Here is a 26,740-nt window from a genome sequence, read left to right as displayed (position 1 = left end):
AACACCTTGTGAAGGGCCCCTCTGAAGGGATCAACTGAAAGAAGCAAGAGCGGTTCCCTGTGCAGGGGGAATACTGCAGCAATTATCACTTAATGTCATCCTGACGCTCTGGAAACGAGCTGAAGCGAGAAAAGATAATGGTGGTGACAGAAATTATGTTGAGAATAGCTGTACATCACTTCATTTAGTGCAGGGGGAGTCAACATGTTCATAAAAGTCCATTCGGTCTGTAAGCAAATAACTTAAGTCATTCAAACTCGGTCTTCTTGGACCGTAAAGCCTCTGGCAATATTTCGTATAAAGGACTCTATAGAAAGATAAATTATATTTATTGAATTGAACTTCAAGTAATAACCCTGCCACCTACTCTTTTTTCCTGGCCTTCCCAGTCTATGAATTTTGATGAATTACAAAAAGTTCTACAGCAGCATAATCACTTAAACAAAAAGTTATCCAGGTAATAACACAAGCACCTTTAAAATGGAGAAAAACTCATTTGCCTTTTAGGTTTGATCATTATTTATTTTCTCGCTGCTCTGATTGCCTTTCTCTGGAATAATGTTCAGAGTAATACCTTTTTATTCAAGGCTCAAGGTGTTCCTTGGAATCTACCACTCTATTCTATAAAGGACTAATTCTTGGATGCTTTTGGTCAGATTTCTTCCACCTCCAAGTTCTAATCTTGGCTTTTCATAGTCAAGCTTGAAGCTGCACTGGTCCAAACGAGGGCCTCTTCCATACAGAAAAGATGCAGGGAGCTTGGCTAGGGAGTATCCCAGGATCATATGAAACCATAAAATAATACATTCGTGGAATCCCACCTAACTGCTTCAGTCTTTCTTTCCTAATTTTGATTTGTCTGCATTGCCTTTTCTGAAGACTCAGCTCAAGTATCCTTTCCCTTAGGGAGCTCTGTCTGATTTATTTCCAGGCTAGGTTATGTTATGTGTCTCCCATAGGCTTTTTATAGTGAGAATTTGTTGAAAGTTTGGGTTTTCAGGATCTTTGATTTCCCTGTGTTTGGAGAATTCATTCATTCATTCATTCATTAACTCATTTGTTCAATAATATTTATTGAGAGCCTGCTGTGTTCCAGGCACCGTCCTTGGCACTGAGGACACAGCAGTGAATAAACCAGACACACATATTTCCTTCTGGAACTCACATTTGAGTAGGGAGAAATAGATGAGTATATAAATAGATATACATACAGTGTGTGAGATGGTCGTAAGAGCCATGGGGGAAGATATAGCATGGAAGGGTAGTGACAGATGCTGGAAAAGGGAGGTTTTAGAGTTTTAAATAGAGTGGTCTCACTTAGAAGGTGACTTTTGAGCAAAATCTGGAAAGAGGACTTCCCCTTACCATAAGAGTTTTGGTGATGAGAGACAAAGTGCATCTCTAACTGTAGAAACTTATCAGGTGAGATGCTCATTTTCCCAGCATGCCTTGCAGCTAGAGTGAGGGTGAGTGATCTAGAATAATTGAATCCAAAGACTTTGCTTTGGGATCTGGCAAGATAAGCTAGGAGAGTGGAGAATCCGTCCTGGAATAGCTGTGGCAGCCATGTGTTGGCTCCAGGGGCGTGGGTCAAGAGGAGTCCAGTGCAACTTATGGTGTCTAGTGCTGAGGTAGTGCTGTTTAACTGAGATGGTCAGTGTTCACTCACCGTGGTTGCAGAGTCTTCACCATGGTAGTTTTGAGACTGGGGTACTAGCTGCAGCTGAGCCTCCCTTTTCCTGTCTGTTTTCTGAGCTTTGTTCTTCAGGCTTTCTGGTACTACTGTGAGCTCCCTGGGATATTTCCAGCAAATTTCTTTCTTGCTTAAATAAGCCAAAATTGGTTTCTGTTGCTTACAGCCATTAACTCTGACTGGCACATCCCTATTCCATCCTGCGCTTGCCACCTTTAGTGCTTCTCTCTCAACATGTTGTAATGCCTTATTTATGCGTGTGTCTCCTGTTTACTGCAGGCTGTTGAAAGGAGAGAACACATATTTATTATTCATCTTCATGCCTTAGGTTTCTAGCCTGGTTGTTGGCACACAGTAGGAGGTCAGTATGCTTTTGTTGAATCTGTGAATAAACAAGGAAAGGAAAGAATAAATGGAACTTCTGAGTCCAAGCTTTTTTTCACAGCATCCTTCAGGTAAAATCCAGAAGCCATATCCAACCATGCCAAGCCACCTGTGTCACTCAAGTCTAGAGCCCATTTCTTGCAGTGAAGCATGCAGATCAAAGGTGAATGTTTTTCTGCTGCTATCTAAAGCACCTTTCCACTAGGATGCCACTGCAGAACTCATTGCTTTGAGGAAGAGACAAACACGGAAAAATTAGTCCTCAATTTCATTTCAAAAAAGGGAAACTAAAAATCTTTTTTTTTTTTTTTTTAAACTTAAAATCTTTTGCATGCAGAATGGAACCAGGACATCTAGACTCTGCTGAAGAACTGATGATCTTGGGTATATCGCTGACATTGGCCCCAGTTTCTCCTTCTGAAAAATGGGGAGATGAAGTTAGATCAAGTGTCCCAATTGGTATACTGTTGACATTCTGGTCTGGATAATTCTTGTTGTGGAAGCTGTTAGACATTCATCGCGGAACGTCTAGAAGCATTCCTGGCCTCGACTCAATAGACGCCAATAGTATTTCCCTCACTGTGACCAACGGTGTCGCTAGACATTGCCAGATATGCCTTGGACATAAAATCACCCTGGTTGGGAACCACTGAATTAGATGATATTAGATGATAAACAGTTTACAAGTTTCAGGACTGGAGTGAGAGTCGGGGCTCTGGTATCTTCTAGTACCCACCCCTGTGTGTGGCATCGTGGCAAGCATTCAGTACAAGCTGAATAAGTGAAATGAAATACACAGTTCCTTCCAGCTAGATCAGTTCTTTGGCAGCAAGAGAATCACATAGATGATGATGCTACTCATTACTGATGTGCCTGCCCCTATTTGGGTACTGTTTAACATTCCTGGATAGAAATGAGCTAAAGATAGAGCCTGGCACTACTAAAAAATAGGTCTGTCTGCCACTTCAGCAACAACATAGTGACTGTAATTATCAAGGAGGGTCCATTCAGTTCTGACAGCGATCTCAGATCATATTCCTCAAAAGTTAACTCTGAATTTTATGAATATGACAAAGCTGAGAAAAATGAGTCCAAATTGTAGAATGAGAATTGTAGAATGTGTATTGTTCAGGTAGCAATAGATTATATGTAATGATTATGAATATTAATTTCCAGTTCTTAAATTGCTTATTGTCTTTTGCCCTGTGTGTGATTATGAAAGTAGCTTCTTTTTTAGTCCAGCCAGGACTTTCCTTCTCCCTTCATCTCTACTTATCTACCTTTTGGCATTCCACTCTGTCCCTACTATCAACCCCATTTATAAAAAGGATTGAACTGATTATATAAGTAGATCAGGATTATGTAAGTAGATAAGGTTTGAACTGATTATATAAGTAGACCAATTGTTGCTATTTTAACAATATTAGGTATTAGGTCTTTGGATCCAGGAACCTGGGATATCTTTCTGCTTATTTAGTTCTTTCATTTCTTTCAAAAATGGTTTATAGTTTTGTACCTCCTTTGTTGAATTTATTCCTACATAATATATTGATGATATTGTAGATGGAATTGTTTTGTGAATTTCATTTTTGGATTGTTTGTTGCTAGTATATTGAAATAGAATAGATTTTTGTATATTAATCTCACATCCTTCAACTTTGCTGAACTCATTTATTTATGCTAATAGTTTTTTTGTGTATTTCTTATATACAAGAAAGATTTTCTAGTGGTTCTTTTCCTAAACTTCTTACGTGCAAGATTTTTTATATGCAAGATCATGCAAATAGACATAATTTTACTTCTTCTTTTCCAATGTTGACACTTTTTCTTGCCTAATTTCCCTGGCTGGAGCCTCCAGTGCAGGGTTAAATAGAAGGGGTGAGACTGAACCTTCTTGTCTTGTCCTGATCTTAGGGGGAAAAGATTCAGTCTTTTCACTTTTAAGTAGGACCTTAGTGGTGATTTTTTTTTCCTTTTTCTTTCTTTCTTTTTTTTTTTTCTTGTGGACACCCTTTATCAGCTTGAACCATTCCGAGTTTTTACAATTTATCAGAAGGGGGTATTGAATTCGGTCAAATGCTTTTTTGATAACTGTTCATATGTTTTTTTGTACATTGTTATGTTTATGTGGTGGATTCTAATACTTGATTTCCAGATATTAAATGACACTTGCATTCCTGGCATATAGCCCATTTGCTCACGGTATATAATCCTTTTATTATATTGCTGGATTCAATTTGCTAGTAATTTTTTTTTTCACATAAGGAAGCATTTATTTGAGGTTTAACATGAAATCATACAAATAAAATTTGTATAAACACAAATCCACATCGAGTCATAACACAGATAGCAAAAGACAAAGTAAAAACAAAGAAAATTAATTGGCGGCTATATACAGTTGGACATAGTTGTGTCTTGTACACTAGAAAGTCTTTTACAAAATAATCATCTTAGATCAACAGAAGACCAATCTTCAGTGTCATCCTGCAAGATGGGTTAACTTTAGCAATTTCCTCCTGTTTTCTCCAACGTCCTTCTTTAGTATGGCTGGTAATTGTTTTGGTGATTGCCACCCCCTCGAGATGCCTTGCCGAAAGTGCTCTGTTGGCCACTGTAGTCTGCATATCCCTGTCCATATCCGTAGTTCCCATAGTTATACCCACTATAATCATAGCCGCCATAGCCACTATGGTTTTGATCACCACCATAGGCACTATTGTAATTTCCATATCCTTGATCATAATAGTTATTAAATCCTTGGTTCTAGTTTTGGCCCTGACCTTGTCCACGACCCCTCGTGCCACCTCGTCCACCAGCTGCAGCACCTCTTCCTCCTTTTTGTTGCTGCTGTTGCTGCCTGTATACCTCTTTGGGTTGTGCAACTTTGATTTCACACTTCCCAGAACCGATTTGATGATACCTGCTTTCTAAAAATTTCTTTACTGGCTCTTCATCTGTATATGTAATAAAACAAAATCCTCTTCTTTCATTTGTTTTTGTATCCATGGGAAGTTCAATATTTTCAATCTCTCCAAAGGCTCCAAAATACTTCTGAAGAACAAATTAAAGAATTTGCTAGTAATTTTTGAGGACTTTTGCATCTGTATTCTTAAGAGATAATGGCCTGTAGATTTTTTTTTTCTTGTGATATCCTTACTTGGTTTTTGTATCAGGGTAATACTGGCCTCACAGAAGGAGTTGGCAAGTGTTCATTCCTCCTTTATTTTCTGGAAGTGTTTGTGAAGAAATCAGTGGTATTCATTCTTTAAATGTTTGGTAGAATTCACCAGTGTAGCTATCTGGTCCTGACCTTTTCTTTGTGGGAAATTTTAAAAACATTTTTTTTATTACTAATTCAATTTCTTTACTTGTTATAGGGCTGTGAAGAGTCTCTGTTTTTTTCATGAGTCCAGCCTGTTTTTGTAAATGGGGTTTTTACTGGAACACAACCATACTCATTTATTGACAGATTGTTTGATATAACAATGATGAATTGAATGAATGAAGTTGAATACTTGGGATACAGACTGTATAGCACACAAAGTCTAAGTATTTACTACATGGCTCTTTATAGAAAAAGCTTACTGACCCCTCTTGTAGAACATGAGGTTTTTCAGGAATGCATCTGTTGTATAATAGTAAGTAAGCTTATATTTAATGAGCATATATTGGGTTGCACCGTATTAAATTGCCATTTGTGTAGGTCAAAAATGGTCAAATATTGGTACTTACACATATGGTCAATGTAACATAACTTTCCAAACATAGGAAAATGAATGGAGTACAGTCTGTGCCCTTAAGGAGCTACTAGGACCCGCACTCACATACACACGCATGTGCACACACGCTGCCGCTCTCTGTGAATATAGGAATTGTTAATCTAGAGGCACAAGCTCAGTATTGCAGGAGCACAGAGTAGCGTGTGCACAGTTCTTACCAATAAGGGTAAGGGAAAGGGACTAGAAGCTTGAGAGGCCTCCAGAGAAGCGGCTGTGTTTCTGGCCACTGTGCATTTGAGCTGTACTTCATGGCACACATAGGATTTGTATCAGGTAAAAAGAAGCATTTTCTAGAGTTTTCCTCAGGTGTGGGGGTGGGATTGACATTGAACCATAAGAAACATGCTACATTTCTTTCCTTCAAACAGAATTGCAATTCTTCTTGGAAAACAGTTGCTGAGAATTATAGGACATTAAAGATCAGGTGTGCATGACTCCCGAATTTTTAGATGAAGGTTGGAGGCAAAATGATTTGTTCAAGGTCTCCCTGCTGTTGACCAGTTATTTTATTGGCACGACCAGAGCCTATGTCTTCTAAGCCCCAATTCAGGGCAATGTCCATCAGGCCACTTGGCTGTACAAGGCAACAGAGTCAGAGAAATCACCTACTAGGGACACTGGTGGCAGACAGGCCTGGGTTTGAATTCTGGCTCTGGCACTTACTGACTCTTACTCATCACAGGGTTTGTGAGCCGGAATTGCCTCCTACACAGTCACCCTAGAGTAGAGGATCGGAGCTCAGTCTGAAACCAGACTCTCCGAATTTCATCCCAGCACCACTACTTACTAGCTGTGTGACCCTGAGCACATTACTTAACATCTCTGGGCCAGTAATATGGAGATAATACTACTACTTATCTCACTGAGCTATAGGACCCAGTGAGTTTAGGATGAAATAGATATACAGGCACACAGAATAATGCCTGGGACATATAAAGTACTGTATGCTAACATTATTATAAGAAAAACAGACTGTTAAAAGAACCAAGGAGGATAATTTACCTGAGCCTTTTTCCAGACTTGTAGAACAATACAAGTAGAGTATATTATTATTCTTTATGTGAGTTAAAAGACTGGCAGCCTGGAGATTGAAGGTGATGACTGTCATTTATTAAAGCCTTACTATTTGCCAGGGACTTTACTTCTATTATTTAAGCATCACAAGACCCAGAGATGGTTATTACTTTTGGTTGACGATAGTGACTGTGTAGCTGAGCATAGGAGGGAAGCATACAGACTCTGGGGCCAGGCTATCTGGATCTGAATCCTTCCTTGCTCAGCCTCTTACTAGCTATGTGAACACAGATGAGTTGCTTACACCTTGTACCTTAGTTTTCCAGTCTGTAAATGAGAATGATGAAAACAGTTTCTGCTTCACAGGTTGTTCTGAGGATTAAATGAGATAATTTTGCAAAGTACTTAGGACAAAGGAAGGAAGGAAAAAAGGAGAGAAAGAGGGAGGGAGGGAGGGAGGGAGGTGAGGGAGAAACCTAGCATCAGTGAGATTATGCAGGTTGCTCACAACACATGACTCGTACATTTGGAAGCAGGGGTGGGTAAGCAGGTCTGTGTGGGTCTTCTCCAAAGCCTATGCCCTTTCTGCTTAACCAGACTTAGGAGAAAGGCAGAGATGGGGAGATGTGTTTCAAGACATCAGGCAGAGCCAATTCTCCAGGTTTCTAACAGCAGCATCTTGTTCCAAATGGATGAGTGATCAGGGAAGGTATGAGCCATTAAATGATGTTCAGAGCCAGTCCACTTCACATCCAGCCAGGGTCTCTAAGGCCACTTGGTAGACAGGTCCTTCTTCCACTGCGATCCTTGCCAAGGACTTGCTGTGCTGGAACTCAAGCCTCCATCTTTTCACTCTTCATTTGGCAATACCTGGGGACTTTGGGCAGGGGCTCAGGGCCCAGACCTGGGAATTGCAGACCATGGGCAAAGGTTGGAATTCTTCCTTCCATGACATCTCATTTTCCAGCCTTTAGCAGCTTGCTCTCAGAGGGCAAAGGTCCTGGCTGGGCATTGTGTGGCTGGATCATCTACTGAAGTCCTCATCTGTGTTTTGTTCTCCTTATCTCCCTATCTCCTTATCTTTGTACCTTTCCTGGAATTTCAGAAGCGAGTGATTGTAAGATGGTACCACTATTTGGTATTTCACTAAAAAAAAACAAAACACACTACCAATTAACCTATGATACGTGCTTATCATTTAGAATCTTAATTTCATACTCCTGAAAGGAGCTTGCTAGTTCCTTTGAGACATAGATTTCAACATGGATCACTCCTATGGACATATAAAAAAGAAAATGTAAACAAAAAATTATTGAGAGTGGTCCTAAAACCTCATCGTATTCAATGTGTAATGCCTCTGAATCACTTTTCAACTTAGAGATGTCTGTGGTCACCGGTGTTTGTTTTTTCCACACAGTGTCAACCTTTGGTGCTGTTCAGTATTGGTGATGTGGCATTTCCTAGAAGAGTCTTCTCTAGGGGTTCCAGGGATTTTTTTTTTTTTTAAAAGGAAACTCTACAAATTTTGATGTTGACATGTTCTTGGTCTTATCAGGATATTGCAGTGAAAGGTTTTCAGATAACAACCAACACTCATATTCCTCCCTTAAGTGATCCTCAATGGTTTGTTGACTGAAAGGTCAAAGAGTTGTAGGTGTTCAGTCACACTGCCTGGAGTGTCAACCAGATTTGAACATGCACAGGAAATGATACCTATGTCTTGAGTCCCTTTGACCAAAAGCTATGCTAAGATATCAGTAATGAGATGCCTCATAGTATCAGAGATGTTTTAAGGCAGGAAAAGATGTACATCTTAGAATAGATGAAAGAAGGGTTTTTCCAAGAAGGGAGCCAGTCCACTATATGTCTTTGCATGGGATGTGAGACCCTTTCCTGGACTTTTTTGGGGAGTTTATTGGGGAGAGAATCCTAGATGGCTCCTAAACAAAGTGAGGATGGAGGGGAGCAAGTTCGTGCTGGGCGTGGGGCAGAAGTGAGAAGGGCAGAGAGTAGAGGGAATCCCAAGTCTAGGAAGGTGGGCAGTTCTGTGAGATGTCAGAATGTGAGACTGGCTCCCTCCCAAACTTTGGGGTGTCAGGATCTCACTGTGGACAGTCAAGGTGCACCCACAGAGGTGTTCTTAGACACTGGGCTTCTGCATTCTTTGGGACTCACATGGCTAAGCAGGACCCATCACAGTACAGCTGCCTGATTTCATTTATTTATTTGACAGAGAGAGATCACAAGTAGACGGAGAGGCAGGCAGAGAGAGAGAGAGAGAGAGGGAAGCAGGCACCCTGCTGAGCAGAGAGCCCGATGCGGGACTCGATCCCAGGACCCTGAGATCATGACCTGAGCCGAAGGCAGCGGCTTAATCCGCTGAGCCACCCAGGTGCCCCTAGCTGCCTGATTTCAGAAAGCAAAATGGCTCCCAGAGTATTCTGCTCTTTCTTTTTTTTTTTTTTTAAGGATTTAAAAATTTATCTATCTATCTATCTATTTATTATCTGACGGAGACACAGTGAGACAGGGAACACAAGCAGGGGAGAAGCAGAGGGAGAGGGAGAAGCAGGCTTCCCACCGAGCAGGGAACCCCATGCCGGGCTCAATCCCATGACTCTGGGACCATGACCCAAGCCGAAGGCAGATGCTTAACAACTGAGCCACCCAATCACGCCTAGTCTGCTCTTTCTAACTTTGAGGCCCTTTCCTGGTCCTGCTGAGTGAGAGGAAGGTCTGATAATGGCCAGAATCAAGTATTCCTGACTGGCCAATGGAGTGAGGCTGGGATTCAACTTTGATTTAGAGAAGATAAATGTGACAGTTTTTGTCTACTCTCTTTACACAATAAGAATAAATTCATATATGTTACTTGTCTGTTACATATGTTAAATAAGTTTTTTTTTTTTTTTTTTAAATTGAAGATCTTCTCTGGTTGGAAATAACCCTTGAGCCTGGCCTCGGTTCCCCCAGAACATCTCTGTGTGGCTTCATTGAGCCTTATATGGTATTTCTAAGTGGGTCACTAGAGGCATCTGGGGCCAGAGAAATTGTGAACGTTGCAGATGGCTTGTGCAGTTGGCTCCTCCACATGTCAGTGGTACTCCCTTGGTCACTTATGACAGGTGCAGGCACTTCCCACATTTCCAAATGGCCCCCCTCAGGGAAGCACTCCATCTGGTGGAGAACCACCAGGGTAACGGGCTACAACCATGGCATTGCTGAGTGATGGGAGCAACTCATTTGGACTCTCTAGGCTGACATTTCACTCATCATTGCCCCTGTGATAATTCAAAGATAAACTATTAACAGGGACAGCAAGAAAGTATTTGAAACAAAGGAACCGCAAAACAACTAACTGTATAGAAACATTATACTCTGTGAGAGAAAATGTAGGAGAAATCATATATGCATTATTATTAGTGCCGCAAAGATTATTCTTAGAATTGCTAAAAATGCAAGAAATTCTGAACAAGTGCTGCTTATCTGGTTTCTGCTGAACATAATCGGGGAACCTGAAAAGACAAAACAGTATCATAATAATTACTTAATTTCAGACCAGTGGCCAGGAGAATACCACTCCTTTTGGTGAGGGGAAAGGAAATGAAAGGAAATTTTACTTTTCAAGCATTTTTATATGCCAGATACTGCAGTAAATGGTTTACCTGAATTTTTTCATTTGATTTCCACTGCAAGGCTGAGGTTGATATAGTTACATAGTTGTTCCCATTTTATAGATGGAAAATTGAGGCTCAGAGAGATTACATCACTTATTCAGAGTCGTACAGCTAGGAAGGGGTAGAGCCAGTCTTCAAAGCAAGGCTTCCAGACCACAATCTTTTTTTTTTTTTTTAAGATTTTATTTATTTATTTGACAGAGAGAGATCATAAGTAGGCAGAGGCAGTCAGAGAGAGAGAGGAGGAAGCAGGCTCCCCGCTGAGCAGAAAGCCCGAAGCTTGATCCCAGGACCTTGGGATCGTGACCTGAGCCGAAGGCAGAGGCTTTAACACACTGAGCCAGCCAGGTGCCCCCCCCAGACCTACAATCTTTTCATTGCAAGACACTCTCCAGGTGAAACCAAGGAGAGTGTTTATCAAAGCAGCATTTTTGTTTTTGTTTTTGTTTTTAATGCAAGTGTAAGTAACAAAACAGTGTTGTATTAGTTGCAGGTATAATATAATGATTCAACAGTTCTACGCATTTCTCAGTGCTCATCAAGATAAGTATTACCAAAGCATCTTTTAAGGCCGCCTAGTTTGAAGGGTAATTCAAATTATGGTCAAGGGTGGTCAAAGCACAGCGGAGATGGTGCTGAGCATGGAAGGTCAGGTGAGCCAAAAACAAGAGGACCAGCCTGGAGGTCAGAAACTGGGAGGGCTGAATGTAGGGTGGAGCTCAGGGGCAAGAATGGGTGAGAACGCGGCGTTCATCAGTGAGCTGTGTGCGTGTTAGTGTGTGCCCCTGCACCTGCCCCTCTGCTGTCCCCATTGCCTCGATCAGATACAAGAATGGGAACAGATACTGAAAGGAACCATGCAGTGTTGATGGACTGAATGGTTAACTGTGTTCCCAATGTGCTTGGCTTAAGGACACAATCTGTGCTGTGCTTCTAAATGGAGACTCCTGCGGTAATTAGAATTATGCTCCTCTTGCAAGCCCACTGAAAGCTTTTGCTTCTTTAGATGTTCCACTAGCGTAAACCTGGGACAGTCATTTCATTCTGGCCCTCTTGGTCTTGCTGCTTACTCAGCCTTGTTCCGCTCAGTTGCAGCCAGTTAGCAGATGTGCTGGCTGCCTGCTTCATTCTGGGCATTGAATGGTCCATGCTCCATTCTTAGGACAGTCTGTGCCAGCTCTCTCTGCCCTTCTAAGATGTCTGCTGATGTTGCCTCCCTTGCCTTCCCTTTGTACCGGACTGCTTTCAGAATCAGTAATTTTATTTTTTGTTTCCCAGCCATGCTGAACACATTCCTGTTCTCCAAACATGCCAGGTTCTCTCAGGACTCCAGGCCTTTGCACACATGGATGCCTGACTAATTCATCCTTCAGATCTCAGCTAAGATGGTACTTCCCTCAAGAAGACATGCCATTGCCTGCAGGCTGAGTAGGGATCCACATGTTTCTCTCATGCCTCATGTATATAGCTCCTGCCCCATCATCAGGGCACTTGTCATCCCTAAATAGTAAATAGTTGACTGATTACCTCTTAGTTTATTCTTTTAGGTGGTTAACATTTGTGAGGACAGAGGCTGTATTTCTTTTATTTGATGTGTGTCTGAATTCAGTTTTTGAGATCTAACTTCGCAGCTATCTGGTTAGTTACTGTTGTTGGCACTCCTTGTCTAAAGGCAGGGGAAAGTTCCAAAAAACTCTTAAGGAAGATTTGACTACATTTGGAAATGAGTGGTGGTCACCTGGTTTAGTTTGATGAAACTAGAAAGCTCTTTTCTGCTAACAGGTGTCCTTCTGACATGAGACCATCTACTCTTTTGAGTTATAGATAATTGTCTTCTTTTGAGATGCTTGTATTCCTGAGAGGCTTAATCAAGCCATGTGGTATGAATTAGCTTTTCTTAGTGGTCTCAAATTGTGCTGATCAGAGAGCTTACCAAAAGAATTAAAAAACAAAACAAAACAAAACAGATTCCTGGTCCCTTTTCATAGAAATGACTCCACACTGAATGGGTCATTAGCATACTTGCACTCAGCTAGCCTTTTAAAGGGAAAGCGTAAACCACTCATAGAATAGTGTATTTTGGTGGTAATTTACAGTGTTAGATTTGTTACAGAACCCAGTTTATCACAGATGTATAACTAAACTAATCCCCTGTGAGGAAAACTGTTAGTTGGCTCCATCCGCATTCATTCCAACTTCCTTTAAAGGTGCTTCACTTCCTAGAAAGAAAGTACATCTCCCAGAGAGGATTTCTGAAAATTAGACACACTTGCTTGAAAGTCAGATTCAGAACTGAGTTAAGTGGAACAAGGTCAGAGGCATTCCTTTTGCTGGTGCAGTGCACAACAGAGGCACTTTGGACCTACAGCTTATAGATTCCTAGCTTGGCAGGCAGCGTCCTCTGTGTAGTAGGACCAGAGGATCCTTCCGGGGCTCAGTTCTCCTGTGTTGTTTCAGCAGTCACTCCTAGAAGCTCAGTCTAGAATCTGTTTCTTCAGTTGTCCCAAGGATTCTAAAATCCATTTCTGCACAAGACAATGCACGGGGCCCCAAATCCAACAGATCTGTGCTTTAGCAGCTGAAGTGGATTATGTTCTCTGCAACCATACCATAAAAAATCACCTATTCATTCTAATTCAGACCTCAGACTTCATCATTCATATCTATATCATTGCCAACCTGGGGGTCTTGGGAAAATGAAGTTCTACTCTACAGGGCCTTCTGCCCCTAAAGTTTTGATCACGAAGCAGATTGTGCCATGATTCTATAAAGCCCAGGATCTTTGCTTCCCTTGCTTCCCTTTGAATCCCCATTCTAGATGAAGGTCAGTGACCCATCTCTTCTAGAGCTTTTAATCTTTTATCAGTGCTGATAAGATAGGGTCTGATATAGCGTGGGTTCTTATAAACAATTGTTGAAAGAGTTAATAACAATGAGGACATGCTTGAATGGGGAGGGAGCAATGTATATGGAATGGAAATACAATGTTGGTACAGAGTAGGTACTCAATGAATAACTGGGTAGTAAAGGTAGGAACACAGCTTAGTACCTGGTGCTTAGTACACAGTGGGTGCTCACTAAATTTTTACTGAGTGAATTAATAAATGATTTCTATAAAATGCCTAGCATAGAGCCTGGTCTGTAACATTTAAAAATAAATAATAATTTCCTATAATTGTGTGGATTCTTTCTTCTACCATCTCTTCCTTCGCTCCCTCGTGTTCACCTTGGCCACGGTCTCATTTCTTGCCTTAGAGCCTTCCTTGGCTTTAAGCCATCCATCAACATCCATTCATCTGTCTTCTGTCAGCTAAGTTCGGGCTCATCCCCAACTAACATTTTCAGGTATCTACGTTTGTATATACACCTTACAAAAATAAGGAGATGAATCATCACATGCCACCTGCTACCTATCTGCTATGTCTTAGGCACCTAGTTGGTGCTTTCTGTGTATCATCAGAAAGTTTCACTATAGCATAATTATACCCAGTTCACAGATGAGGAAACTAGCTCAGAGAGGTTAAGTATCATGTCAAGATCACACAGTTAGAAAGTGGCACACCTGGATTTTGAATCCTGGTCTCTTATGTCACACCTACTGTTTTTTCCACAACCTGCTATTTATGAAGCTACAAAATGGATGTGAAACAGACACATTTGCATCTGAATGCATATTTGCCTACATTAGGCTTTTGTCAGCAGCAGCTCAGGTACATTGTGAGCCGAATAGCTTTGCTGTGGGGGCTGTCCTGTGCACTGCAGGGTGAGTGTAGCAGCATCCCAGGCCTGTACCCAGTAGGTGTCAGTAGCAACCTCTAGCCTAAGTTTGACATCTAAGAATGTCTCCAGATATTGTCATATGTCCTCTGTGGGGCAAAATCTGCCCTGATCAAGACAGACTGATATATGTAATTGAAGAGAAATAGTTCAGCATGTTTAGGATGTTGCAAGCAAAGAAAGTACTCAGTGATGGTGGGACACTGAGCTGGCCATGGCCTTGGTTTGGCTGACAGTCATATTGGCTGGGAAGTCCTCCCCAGGAATTAAGGGTCAGCCTGCACCCTGTCAGGACAGGGGAACACCATGTGAATTCCACACCACATGTGAATTCAGGAATTAGGATGTGGAGCATCTAGTCCCATCAGAAGCAGGAGGTGTAGTAGGGGAGGTGATAGACTGGAAGCCAGGAGAACCTGACTCCAGCTTCTGGCTAACTCACCGTGTGGCCTTGGGCCACTCTCCATCATCTTATTATAGCACTGACATTTACTGATGGTTATTATGTGCCAGATACTGGTCTTAATGCTTCATATGTATTTATTCATTCCCCATGATAACACATTAAAATAGCTGTTCTGTTTTTACTGGTAAGGAAACTGGGCAAGCAATAGCCAAGATTACATGTAGTGGAGTCAGGAGTCTCTATTTCCTTTGTATGTCAAAAGAGAGATTGGAATAGCTGTTTTCTTAGATATCACTCAGTCTGAGAAGTCTAGATTCTAGACAGTCATTGATTTTACATGCATTATTGAGCATAAATATATGCTGGACAGCATGGGGTCTGAATCCTCCCTGGGAACTTACAGTTCTAGACAGGGGAGGTTAAGACAAGCACGTTTTTCTTTAGAAAATGAATTGGAGTGGCCACTCTTAACTGAGTGGCTATTAGATGTCGGGCATCTGTTAGGTGTTTGACCTGAGTTAACTTTCATCTGCACAATACCTCTTAGGAGACATTATCACCTTTTCTCAGATGAACAGCTGAAGCTTGGAACGGTGAATTGACTTGTTCGTGACTATCAGAGTGCAGTGAAATCAGAGGTTTAAAAAAAGTTCTGTGGAGTGGAGGTGGCAGAAGGTGAATGTCTCATTTCAGGCTCAGCTGTGCCATCTCCTCTCTCTGTCATTTGGAGAGGAAGTGGAGGAGGTCAGTGCAGGCTCTGGACTCTGAAGGCTTGGCTTCCCTGCCTCCAAGACTGGTGGCACCCCCAAGTGTCTTTCCCTTTCTCCTGAGACAATCCATGGAGGGAGAGACTCTGGATGGATGCCCTGAGGGTTTGGTGGCTCCATGAGTAACAATCCCAAGGCAATTCTCTCTTCCCAGCTTGCTCTTGAGAATGCCCAAAAGGCCCAGATATGACTAGGGACCCCTTTTCTTAGAACGCTAAGATAATGCTGCCCTTACCTGGCACCCATGGCTCTCTTGTCCCTATAACTTTGCTGTGTTGCATCTATAAGCCTTGGCAGGGTCCTTTTCACATGTCTTGTTCCATCCTTCCTCAATATAGCCTTCTCTTTCTTCTTCTTCCACCCCATCAAACACCACTGGGCAAACTCCTACTCATCCTTAGTGTGCACTCCTCCCAGAAGCCTTCCACAATTCTCCCATTTAAATGGCAGCTTTCTTTGTACTCCCTTAGCCCTTGGTTTATATATTTATTTTTATCATCATTATTTGTATTAATGTCTCCCTCAGTCACTCCGAAGTTCCTAAAGGTCAAGGGCTTGTGTTTTCTTATAAAACTGTACACCACTGTGCCCAGTTGATAACATTCATTCATCCCACAAATATTTTTTTAAAGATTTTATTTATTTATTTGACAGAGAGAGAGAGAGCGTGCGCGCAAGCAGGCGGAGCAGCAGGCAGAGAGAAATGGGAAGCAGGCTCCCCGCTGAGCAGAGAGCCTGATGTGGGGCTCGATCCCAGGACCCCCGAGATCATGACCTGAGCCGAAGGCAGAGGCCTAACCCACTGAGCCACCCAGGCACCTCCCACAAATATTTTTTAAATACAAAGCAAGCACTGTGCTAGACTTGGGGGTAGGTAAGGTAAATTTTCCCTATTATCCTGGAACCCAGAGTCTACTTCAAGAGAAAATCAATCTAACAAAAGTTATGACTCAGTGTTCTAAGTGTTATGAAAGGTACATACAAGGCACAGAATGAAACAAAAAAGGGAGGCTGACTCTACAGGAAATTGGGAAGATTTTGCAAAGGAGATGCTCCAGTTGGGCTTTGCAATATAAGTGGGAGCTTGTCAGGCAGACAAAGCAGGTCAAGAGGAAAGGCTTGGTACATATAGGGAACAGTCTGAGTAAAGGCCTAGAGGCATGAAACAGTGAGGTGAATGGAGGGAATTACACCTGTAGCATGGATGAAGGGTGTAATTCGTGCAGGGAGAGTAGGGGATATAGCTGAGTTTAAGAGGATGGGGAGTGAAGGATTCTGTATGCCCTACTGAAGAGCTTGAGTTGATTCTGATAGGCAATATGGGGTGTCTGTCAAAGCGTTGTCACCATCCATAGGCAGAATCTTGACAACCATATTTGTTCTTGATGAGCCCACATCCTTGAGTTGAAAGGGACCAGGAATGGGCATCTGGACCAACCCCAGATCCCCTCTCTCAAGATTTATAATTAAAGCTGAGAAAGAGTTGTCCGTCTCTAGACTGCGAAATCACAAGGTAAGCTCCTTTTTTTGTTTCATTAGTATAGATGTGATGGACTGAATTATGTTGCCCCAAAATTCATATGTTGAAGTCCTTAACCCCAGTACTAATCTTAAATGTAACTGTCTTTGGAGATAGAGTTTTTAAGAGGCAATTAAGATTAAATGAGATCATTGGGCTGGGCCCTAATCCAATATGACTGGTGTGGTTATTAGAAGAGGAGATTAGGACATAGGCACACACAGATAGAAGACCACGTGAAGAGACAGGGAGAAGATGGTCATGAACAAGGCAGGGAGAGAGGCCTCAGAAGAAACCAACACTACTGACACCTTGATTTTGGTATCTTTAACCTCCAAAATGGAGGGCAAATCCATGTCTGTGTTTAAGGCACCTAGTCTGTGGTACTTCATTATGGAAGCCCTAGCAAACTAATAGAGTGGGTTTCTAGCTAACTAACAGATTTGGGCATCTGGCCGTAGTCTGCAGAAAGATCCCTTCTCTGTTCAGTGGGCCCCAAAGAGTGGCCCCTCCCCCACCACCTCCCTATCCACGTGATAATATTCTGATGCCTGGTGATAGAGGAAGGGACTGCTTCTGTCCTCATTCTGGAAATAGCATTCCTGCTGTTCCCAAATCGAATGCAGGTAAACTGGACGCTGACAGAAGGACATTTGAGCAGTTCTTTGCTCAAGGATTCAGGGTTCACGTGCTAAGTATCAAACTATTCAGTATGGGCAGTAGGGTTTCATTCTGACCATCTTGACCACAGGCACTACTCAGAATGCCCCAGGACTTTGAGTATGTCCCATGCAGATGGTCTCCCAGCCCCAGTGCTCTCCCTTCTCTCCCACCTATTCCTTTTCTCCTGGAGTACCCCCACCCTCCTGCTTTCCCTTCCATTCTTGGATCCACATACCCATCCTCCAACACATTCCACCAAAATCAAGTGTCTATACCCACCAGCCTCTTCCAGTGTCTGGCGCATTTACCAGCCTCAGGCTGTGACAGGCAAGGACTTTTCCCTTCCACCTTGGTTACTGATGTCTGTAGAAGGCAGTTCCAACTCAGGGCCAGCTGGCTGAACTGTGGAGACTGCTTTTTTCTGTAGATAGATTGGGGCATCTCTTTCTACTCTTGGTTTCTGAGCTAGTTTTTCCCTAGAATATTTAGAATGAAACTGATCTCATCACCCCAGCAATTTTACATTACTTCCAAAATACACCACTGTTATATACACATTCTTCTGATCTGCATGATAATTTAGTATTTCTCTTATTAACATAAGTTTGCATCTGTTTTTTGTAAGCTAATACCCATTATGTTATTATTTGCCCTTTTCTTGCTCAAAGTTAAATCATAAGTCCACTTGGCTGTAAATGCTTGTTCCAAGTTCCACTTATGTTAAAGCCTAGGCTGGTCTTATTTTACTTCACTTTTTCACAGGCCTAGAAATGATGAGGTGGCCATAGGCTACCTTCTCTGGACGTGAAGGTGCTCAAAACTGAGAAGGGAGAGGGTAATGAAGCAGACATGCAACAGAAACAGAAGAGTGATGGAGATAGGAATAATTCTTAGTTCCAGGTCATATTCTGGTTTTAATTCCCAGAACCTTCCTGCCCTTAGATGTCTGTGGCAGAGATGGATTGCACCCTTCCTTCTATACATCCTTCTATTCATCCTTCCTTCTACAGCAATAATAAACCCTAGTTTTCACTGTAGTACCTGACTGCCTAGATTAAAGACTACATCTCCCACCTTCCCTTGTAACTAGGTGTGGCAGTGGGACAATATTCTGATCAATAGAATGTGAGTGGAATTGATGTGTATAATTTCTGAGTTGTGCCCTAAAAGTCAAATATTGATTCCTCACTCACCTTTTCCTTCTGGACTGTAGATGTGGTGGTGAGCATTTTTAGACCATGCAGGTGAGAACAATACCTAGGCATGACAGAGCAAAAAGATGGAAAGAGCCTCGGTCCTGGACAAAATGGAGTCCTTGTAAGGCTGTGGCTTGCTTATATCTGGACTATTACAGGGGAGAAAAATAGCTAAATTATTTAACCTACTGTCATATGGGGACTCTGTTATATCAGTGAGATCTATAGGCATCCTGAATACTATGGGTAGCTTCTTTTGTTTTTTGTTCTGGCCACTGTCTCTTCCCACATATTCTTCAACTCAGCCTTAAGAAAGAGAACCCACCTTTCCTTTCTTGGTCACTCAGATGAAAGCAGTAAAGCTGGGGTTGTTACAGTCACACCCCCTCCCTCTGGGTGAAGGTTCATGTGAATGGGAAAAATAAAGGCAGCTTTCAGAGAAAAACAGAAATGAGAGCCATTGAGGGAGGCCTGGCTGCATTTGAGCTCCTGGTTCCAGTGATACCTGAAGCTAGATCTTCCTCCACACTTTCTGATGTTTCCTTATTTGGTCTACTGAGTTACCCTTTCAGGACTAGGCTCACTGAAATTCAATTCCGTTTTCTCCCCATGCTACCTGGAGTTCCTACTAACTCCCATAAGCATCATATATTTGCTGTGTTCTTACCTTCCCCCTCCTCCAAAGATTTGCTGGATTTCATTTTTATTACTGGCTACCAATGAGTTCTATAATAGAAAGGGAGCCAGCAGTGGTATTTTTAACCAGATGAAAGATGAGTCTGATTTGCCTTCTAGGATATTTATCTGCTGGCTGGTGTAAGTGTTTATTGAATGCAGAGGTGAATTCTCAGTAGCCAGGCCTTGGCAAAGAGGATGCTACAGGACCCTGTTTTCTGTAAGGCATCAAACCTTTATTATTTCTAGAGTGGGCTGTTTCCTCTCCTTCTTACAGGATTCCTGAAGGCTCAGACCACACTGGTGCCCTTTCCTAGAGAATGGTCTATGAATCACTCAGAATGCATAGGAGGCATGGGGATAAGGATGAGGGCTGCTTTCAGAGAAAGACTTTTGTATGCATCTTGATTCATTGAAATTCACTGAAACAGAAAGGTTAAGTAGTAACTTGCTCAACATCACATAGCTTTTAAGTGGGAGTCCAGGACTTGACAGTAGATGTAAGCTTTAGCTCTCTGTTCTTCTAAATGATGATAATAATCTCTATCTCACCAGATTACTCTGAGGCTTAATGGAGATGGTGCATGTTAAGCAGATTACCTTGGTAAATTCTCTAGAAACAGCAGCTGGAATTATTTTTATAATTATGATATTTGTACTAGGCAACTCTCTGAACCCCCTGGAGCCACAGGAGGTTGGCTCTCAGAGGTGGGAAGTAGGACTGCCATGCTGCACAGATCCTTGCCCTAAATGTGAAGGGAGTCCCCTATGGAAGGGTCTTGAACTGCAGGGGTCAGCTCCAAAAGGAGATCAGAGAGAAGGAATCCTGGGGAAGATTCTACTTCATAGACTTTTCCCAAGGAAATAACTATTTCCCTCTTCTGTGGGTAGCAGAAACATTTTAGTTTTTGTTCAGAGATTCCCCTTCCCCATGGTGACTCCAGCTCTGCTTCTAGCGGGAAGATGCAGTGGGAGGTATGACCTGCTTAGAGCTGGCTGCAGGTTCTTTGAAGCTGCATCTGCTCCCCCTCTGTGCTAAACCCATGGGCTTCCCTGTGGCTGGGCCTTAGGCAGAGCTTTAATTAATGCTAGAAGAAGGACACCCACAGCTGCATTTAGATTCTTCCTGGCAGCTGAGGCGAAGTCTTAGGTGTGGTAGGTGGAATCTGTCCATAGTCAAACCCCTACTGAAAACCTCCTGTGTTCCACATGGCCTTCTGGACAAAGGCCAAAATTCTTAGTGTGAGGAACAAGTCCTCGCCCCCCCCCCCCCATGTGACAGTGACCCTCATCCAGGGGATTGTGGAGCACAGACAAATTCAAACTGTTGATAGGCGGTCCACCATATTTGATCAGTGTTCATGTGACAGCAAAACCAGGAGGCATGTTTGATGAATGGTAGATGGTGACCATCAGGCAAATTAGCAAGTTGAAGATGAATGCTGAATTGCTCAGGACACAAGGAATTTTGAGAAGCAGTGTAGGAGGGAGAGAAGAGAGATGAAGTGGCTGGTAGGGGTGAGAGAATTGGGCTGTTAAAGGAGGGAAATTAATGATGTTTCAGTTCTGTATTATGCAATTTAAGCCTCCTTCCCTTTGCCTCTACTGGATCTGGAGGAAGCTACCTACTTCGTACCAACAGGTTGTGGAGTGGATTTATTTTGGGGATGTGTTGAAGTACTTACCTTGGCCTCCCCATGGATGAGATCCCAGCTGTGGAGGTTGCCCGTGGGAAGCCCCGTACACCTTGTGTGTGTATTTTATTCTTGCCACAACTTAGAATAATACTACAAATGGTGATACTTCCAGGCTAAGTATTGCTCTCTAAGTATCCTGCAGCATGAGAGGGGAACGACCTCAAATGTAAGCTCCATAAAGGTAGAACATGCTGTCTGTTTTATTCATTTGTGTATCCCCAGTGCCTCAAAGAGTGCCTGGCATACAGTAGGTGCTAAAGAATGAGCGCTATGTGATCTGCTCCATGTACCTCTTCTCTTACCCAGACTACATATTGTTCTAGCTCCAGTTGCAGCTTCCAGCTCTCAGATTGTACCCTGCTTTATAGCTTACTCACTTATACGTTCATTCAGAACACATCTTCTGAGTTTCTTTTCTGTGCCAGGCATTGTGCTAGAAGCTGGAGATACTTGGCGAGCAAAACATGGAGATTGCACAGCAGCAGGTAGAGAAAGCATCAACCCAGTCATTGGATAAGAAGGTATAATAAAATTGCAGGCTGTGACAGATGCAGTGAAGGGCAAGTGCAAGGCTATATGACTGTATTAAAGTAGGACTCGTACCAAAGTGAGTACGTGATATTTGATCTGAGCTCTGGAGGCCCCCTAAGCCACCAAAGGAGCAAAAGATGATCAGTATGGCTGGAGTGGTTGAGAATGGCAGTGGCTGGGGGAGCATGTTGGATATGAGATTGGCTAGGTCAGCAGGGGCCAGACCTGTAGAATCTGGTAAGCCATATTAAATGTTTTATTTTTGTTTGTTTTGTTTAGAGAAAGAGAGAGAGTGTGAGGGGGAGGGGCAGAAGAGGGAGGGAAAGAGAGAATCTTAAGCAGATTCCACATCCAGTGCAGAGTCCAGTGTGGGGTTTGATCTCACGGTCCTGAGATCATGACCTGAGCCAAAATAAAGAGTTGGGACACTGAACCAACTGAGCCACCCAGTCACTCCTATTTTAAGTGTTTTGGTTTTTATCCTAGAAACAGTATGGAGCCATTGAAGAATTTTAAGGAAGGCGGAAATGCTTGACATGATCACGTTTGCTTTATGAAAAGATCTTTCTGGCTGCAAAGATTTTTTAGCTTCCTGCCACCCATCCCCACCCCACAAACTAGTCTGGGGCCATGCAATTACTTTGTTGGTGGTAAGGACAGCTGCAGTAGGTGACTGAAATCTCTGCCATGTACTTATTGACTCTTGGCTACTGTTCATAATGAACTCTCAGCTTCCCTGGGGGGAGGGGGGCTGAGTAGATTTGCTGAGAAGAGGAAGAAGGATGGGGGGGACTGTGAAGGATGGATATGGGGCTCTGTGTTCTGTTCTCATACCTGTCTCTTTCTATTGATGCCAGCTGCCAGGATGATATATTAGAATTCAATAAGCTTCTCTCTTCTTTTCCTAGAAAGGGAAGGACTGGCAGGGGGAGAAGCAGGCCCCTTGCCATCAGTGAAGGGGGGAGGCAGTTCAAATGAATCATTCTATTAAGTAGCAGGGGGAACCTATGGTCGGTGTAAGGCCATTGTGGTGTTATTAATTCCAGTCCTCATTTGAAATGTTTATCCTTGGTGATTCTGGCAGCAGTGAGACCTGAAAACCCTAAAACCATAAGTTGAATGAGAGTGTCATGGTCTCTCTGCTCTAGGAATGAGGGTGGAAAGCCTTTTTGCTCTACCTGAGATATTGATTCTGGGAGTGGAAGGAGTGTCCCAGGAAAATGAGGGGTATCAGGCAATGCTATGTCCATCTTATCTCCTGCCCAGGAACTGCTCTGATAATGTCCTATGCTGATAGAGGGCTTACCTGGCACTCGACTCACAAAGTGAGACAGAGGACATTTGATTCAACCAGAATTGCTCTTTCGAAGAGAAAACTTTGTTGGGAAAACACATCTGCTCATGTTCATTGCTCAAGCTCAGTCTTAGAATCACCTGGGTGCATTTCCAAGGTCACCTGGGGAGGAGGGAAGTGACAGGAGGGGAAGGCAGTAAGTTTCAGACAAGGTGAAGATAGTGATCTAGTGGAAAGCTGCTTGCTTTGTGATGTGATCCTTTCCTATGACCCAGCCAGCAAATTTCTGAGAGTTCTCAAAAATCAAAATGGTCAGTGGGATTTGATTTGGCATAAAAACTGGAGAAGAGACTTAACTCTGCATCTTGGATATTCCAGAGTGAGCCTGAGTAGTCTGGCTTTGGTCTTGTGCTCACTTCTGGACCAGTGCTAATGGCAGGGAGATGTGAAGCTCTTCTTAGCTTGGGCTTATCACAGGCTTTACGGCTGAAAAGGGGGGTGGAGTTCCACCAGAGCACACAGGCACAGAACATGCAAGTCAGGGCCTTCAGCTATAGGACCCTTCTTGTCATTTGCCTTCTCTGTGGCACTTAAGCTTTTGCCTTCTGTTTCTCTCTCTCCTTCTCTCCCCCTGCCCCCGTTCCTGTTTCTTCACCTACTGACATCAGTGGTAACTGCAGCTACCCATAACTGGGAGCTAATGTATGGCAGGCCCTGCTACATAAGTGTTATCAGTTATCTTATTAATTCTCCTAACAACCTTGTGAAGAAGGGACTTATCCCCATTTCATATAAGGAAACTGAGGCACAGAAAGAGTAGCCAACATGTCCATCCAAAGTCATGTAGCTGGTATGGGACAGGGAGGTACCAGAAGGACTTTATACCCAGGTTTGTCTGGCTGGTGTTCATGCTTGCAACCTTGGCTTAGCTGCCCCTGCTTTTCCTTCCCTCACCTAGGGAGAGGAACAGATAAAACTCTTCTAGGAGGGAGGATCTGGTTAGATCTGCCTGGTTTCACCCAATATAGAGAATCCTGAGCCAGGACACCTCCTCAGACCCCTGGATCTGCAGTGCTGCTGGGAACTGGGACTCTGATCTCTGGTGCAGTCTCTCGTGACTGGGGGCAGCTTACGTGACCCAAGCCTAGTGACTTGAGTGGAAGGAGCTGCCTCTGGCCATTTTCTCGGGATGGTGACAGCAGAGAAGTGTGTGGGGAGGCAGATGGTCCTTCAACAGGCTCAACAGTTCCCTCAATTTGGTCAAATCCAAGGACTAGACAACTTGATGTTCTCAGACTAGTGAACTAGCTAGTCTGGTGTTCCCTATTTTGCAGATAGAGAAACTAAGACCCTGGAGGGAATTCAATGAGCTAAGACCTCACAGAGCTCACAGAGGAAGTTCGTGACAGATCATCTCTGGACACAGACTCTGGGGTTCTTTCTGCCACAAAGGATTGGCCTCCAGCTCCAGACCAGAAGAGAGAATTAGAAATGCCATCCTCACACACTTGGCAAGAGAAAGTTTCTTAACTTTCTTCTTTTCCACCTGGGCTCACTATGCCCACCCTCTCAGAGTTTTTCTGTTCAAAAAAAGAAATCCAGTCTCATTCTGATGTTTTATTAACACAGACTGCTGGTGTTTCAACAATATTAATTAGGGCTGAATTTTACTGTATTCAAACCACAGGGAGCACCATGAAAAGGGAGCCACTGAGCAAACACAAGGATGAAACGAACAGATTAATTAAATATCACCACGTGGGCAGCTTGAGGCAGGCCAGTCTGCAGCCCTTCCCTCCCTGATGCAGATGGGGAGTGCGGGAGAGGAGCACAGGAACAGGGGTACACATGTGGCGGAGTGGCTTAAGGCATAAGAATAAGTTTTGGGACGCCTGGGTGGCTCAGTTGGTTAAGCAGCTGCCTTCGGCTCGGGTCATGATCCCAGCGTCCTGGGATCGAGTCCCACATTCGGCTCCTTGCTTGGCGGGGAGCCTGCTTCTCCCTCTGCCTGCCATTCTGTCTGCCTGTGCTCGCTCTCTCTCCCTCTCTCTCTGACAAATAAATAAAATCTTTAAAAAATTAAAAAGAAAAAAAGGCATAAGAATAAGTTTTAATTTGACACCAGCCACCAGTTCTTCTTCAGCCAAGGATTCGGTTTCCTTTGTTAAAGGCAAAATGTACAGGGAGCCCCCCACCCAGTCTAGTCATTGCTTTCCCAACCCCCCTCCCCATCCCCAAGATATATGACATTGTGGCTATTTTTCCTAACGCATTTATTTTACTTAGTGTTCACCTTCTGCTAACTATATGCCAGGTGCTGTTCTTAATGCTTCACAAAAATCAAAGTCACGTGATCTTCACAGCGGCTCTGTGAGGTAGGAACCATTAAAACCCCATTTTAGATGAAGAAACTGAGGCAGAAAGGTGTGAAGTTATTGCTGAAAGTTTCACACTGCTAAGTGTCAGAGCTGATGTGCAAGGGCAGGCTTCCGGGCCAGTCTGCTTCTAACCACTGCCCTGCCCTTGTCTACTTCTGGGTATTGGTAGATGACTGATCCCTTTGTGAGCCCAGGGCCATGAGATCCAGGTGTGGTCTGTTTCCTCCACCTCCAGTGGGCCCCTCCTCTAGTCAGGCCAGCAGTTAGCTCTCAGCAGGACCAGTATCTGCAATCCAGATTAACTCCTTAACTCCTATGGTTGAGAGTCAGTCTCTGGCTCTTCACTCCATGGCTGGGATCCAGATTCTGCCACTTGCTAGCTGTCTGACCTTGGGCAAGTCACTTAACTTCCCTGTGCCTTAGTTTCTTTATTTATAAAACGAGGGTACTAATAAGAGTAATAAAGAATAAATGAGTTGATATGTGAACATCCCTGAAAGAGTATGTGGTGTGTGGAGAGCCCTATCTAAGGGTTTGATTCACTATGATTGTCATTTTTACATTATTGTTGCTTTCTGCCTCCCCAAAATGCTTCTGATTCTTTAAATTCTTGATGCTGAGGTAGTTTTCTGTTTTCAGAATTTTGATTTGCCCCTCAGACCTCAAGCTTGAGCTGTTCCTCCGGCTCCAAACTCTGTCTTCTTGGCTCCATCAAATACCATCTTCCGCCTTTGTGTCACCACTCTGGGGAAGATCCTCACCTGGTCTTCCAGCCCCTGATGCCAAACCTCTGACAAACCCAGCTCCACTTGTTCACACATGGATGGGTACCTTCTGTGCTCCTAAAAGGGCTCTGTTTTTACTCACCACAAGAGTGATGATGAGAAAAACAGAGCAAGACCCATTTCTAGGACCACTGGCAGTTGGTCAGCTGTAGGTGAAGAAATGTAGGATGAGAACTTTTAAATTCCAGGTATTGTAGGAGGTTAAACAACCCTGCAGTTAAGGATTGCAACAATTGGGGGGGGGGGATAAAATTTCCCGAACATAAAATCTACCATTTTAAAGTGTGTAACTCAATGGTGCTAAGTCACAGTGTTGTATTCCAGAACTTTTGTGTCATCACAAATGGAAACTCCATACCCATTACAGTTCACTCCTCACTCCCCCTCTCCCTAGCGTCTGGCATCCACTAATTGGCTTCCTCTGTCTATGGGGTTTGAAGATATTCTCATCTTTTTTTTTTTTTTTAAAGATTTTATTTATTTATTTGACAGAGGATGAGAGATC

At 43.1% G+C, this 26,740-nt stretch overlaps 1 pseudogene; it reads right to left on the bottom strand.

Moving 5' to 3' along the window:
* Positions 1 to 4,332: 4,332 nt before the first annotated feature.
* LOC111156266 lies at positions 4,333 to 18,908 on the bottom strand (annotated as a pseudogene).
* Between the last annotated feature and the right edge of the window lie 7,832 nt (positions 18,909 to 26,740).

Source organism: Enhydra lutris, unplaced genomic scaffold (genome assembly GCF_002288905.1).
Source record: "Enhydra lutris kenyoni isolate GAN:26980312 unplaced genomic scaffold, ASM228890v2 scaffoldscaffold45, whole genome shotgun sequence".
Lineage (NCBI taxonomy): Eukaryota > Metazoa > Chordata > Mammalia > Carnivora > Mustelidae > Enhydra > Enhydra lutris.
This window is presented reverse-complemented; position numbering and strand designations above follow the sequence as displayed.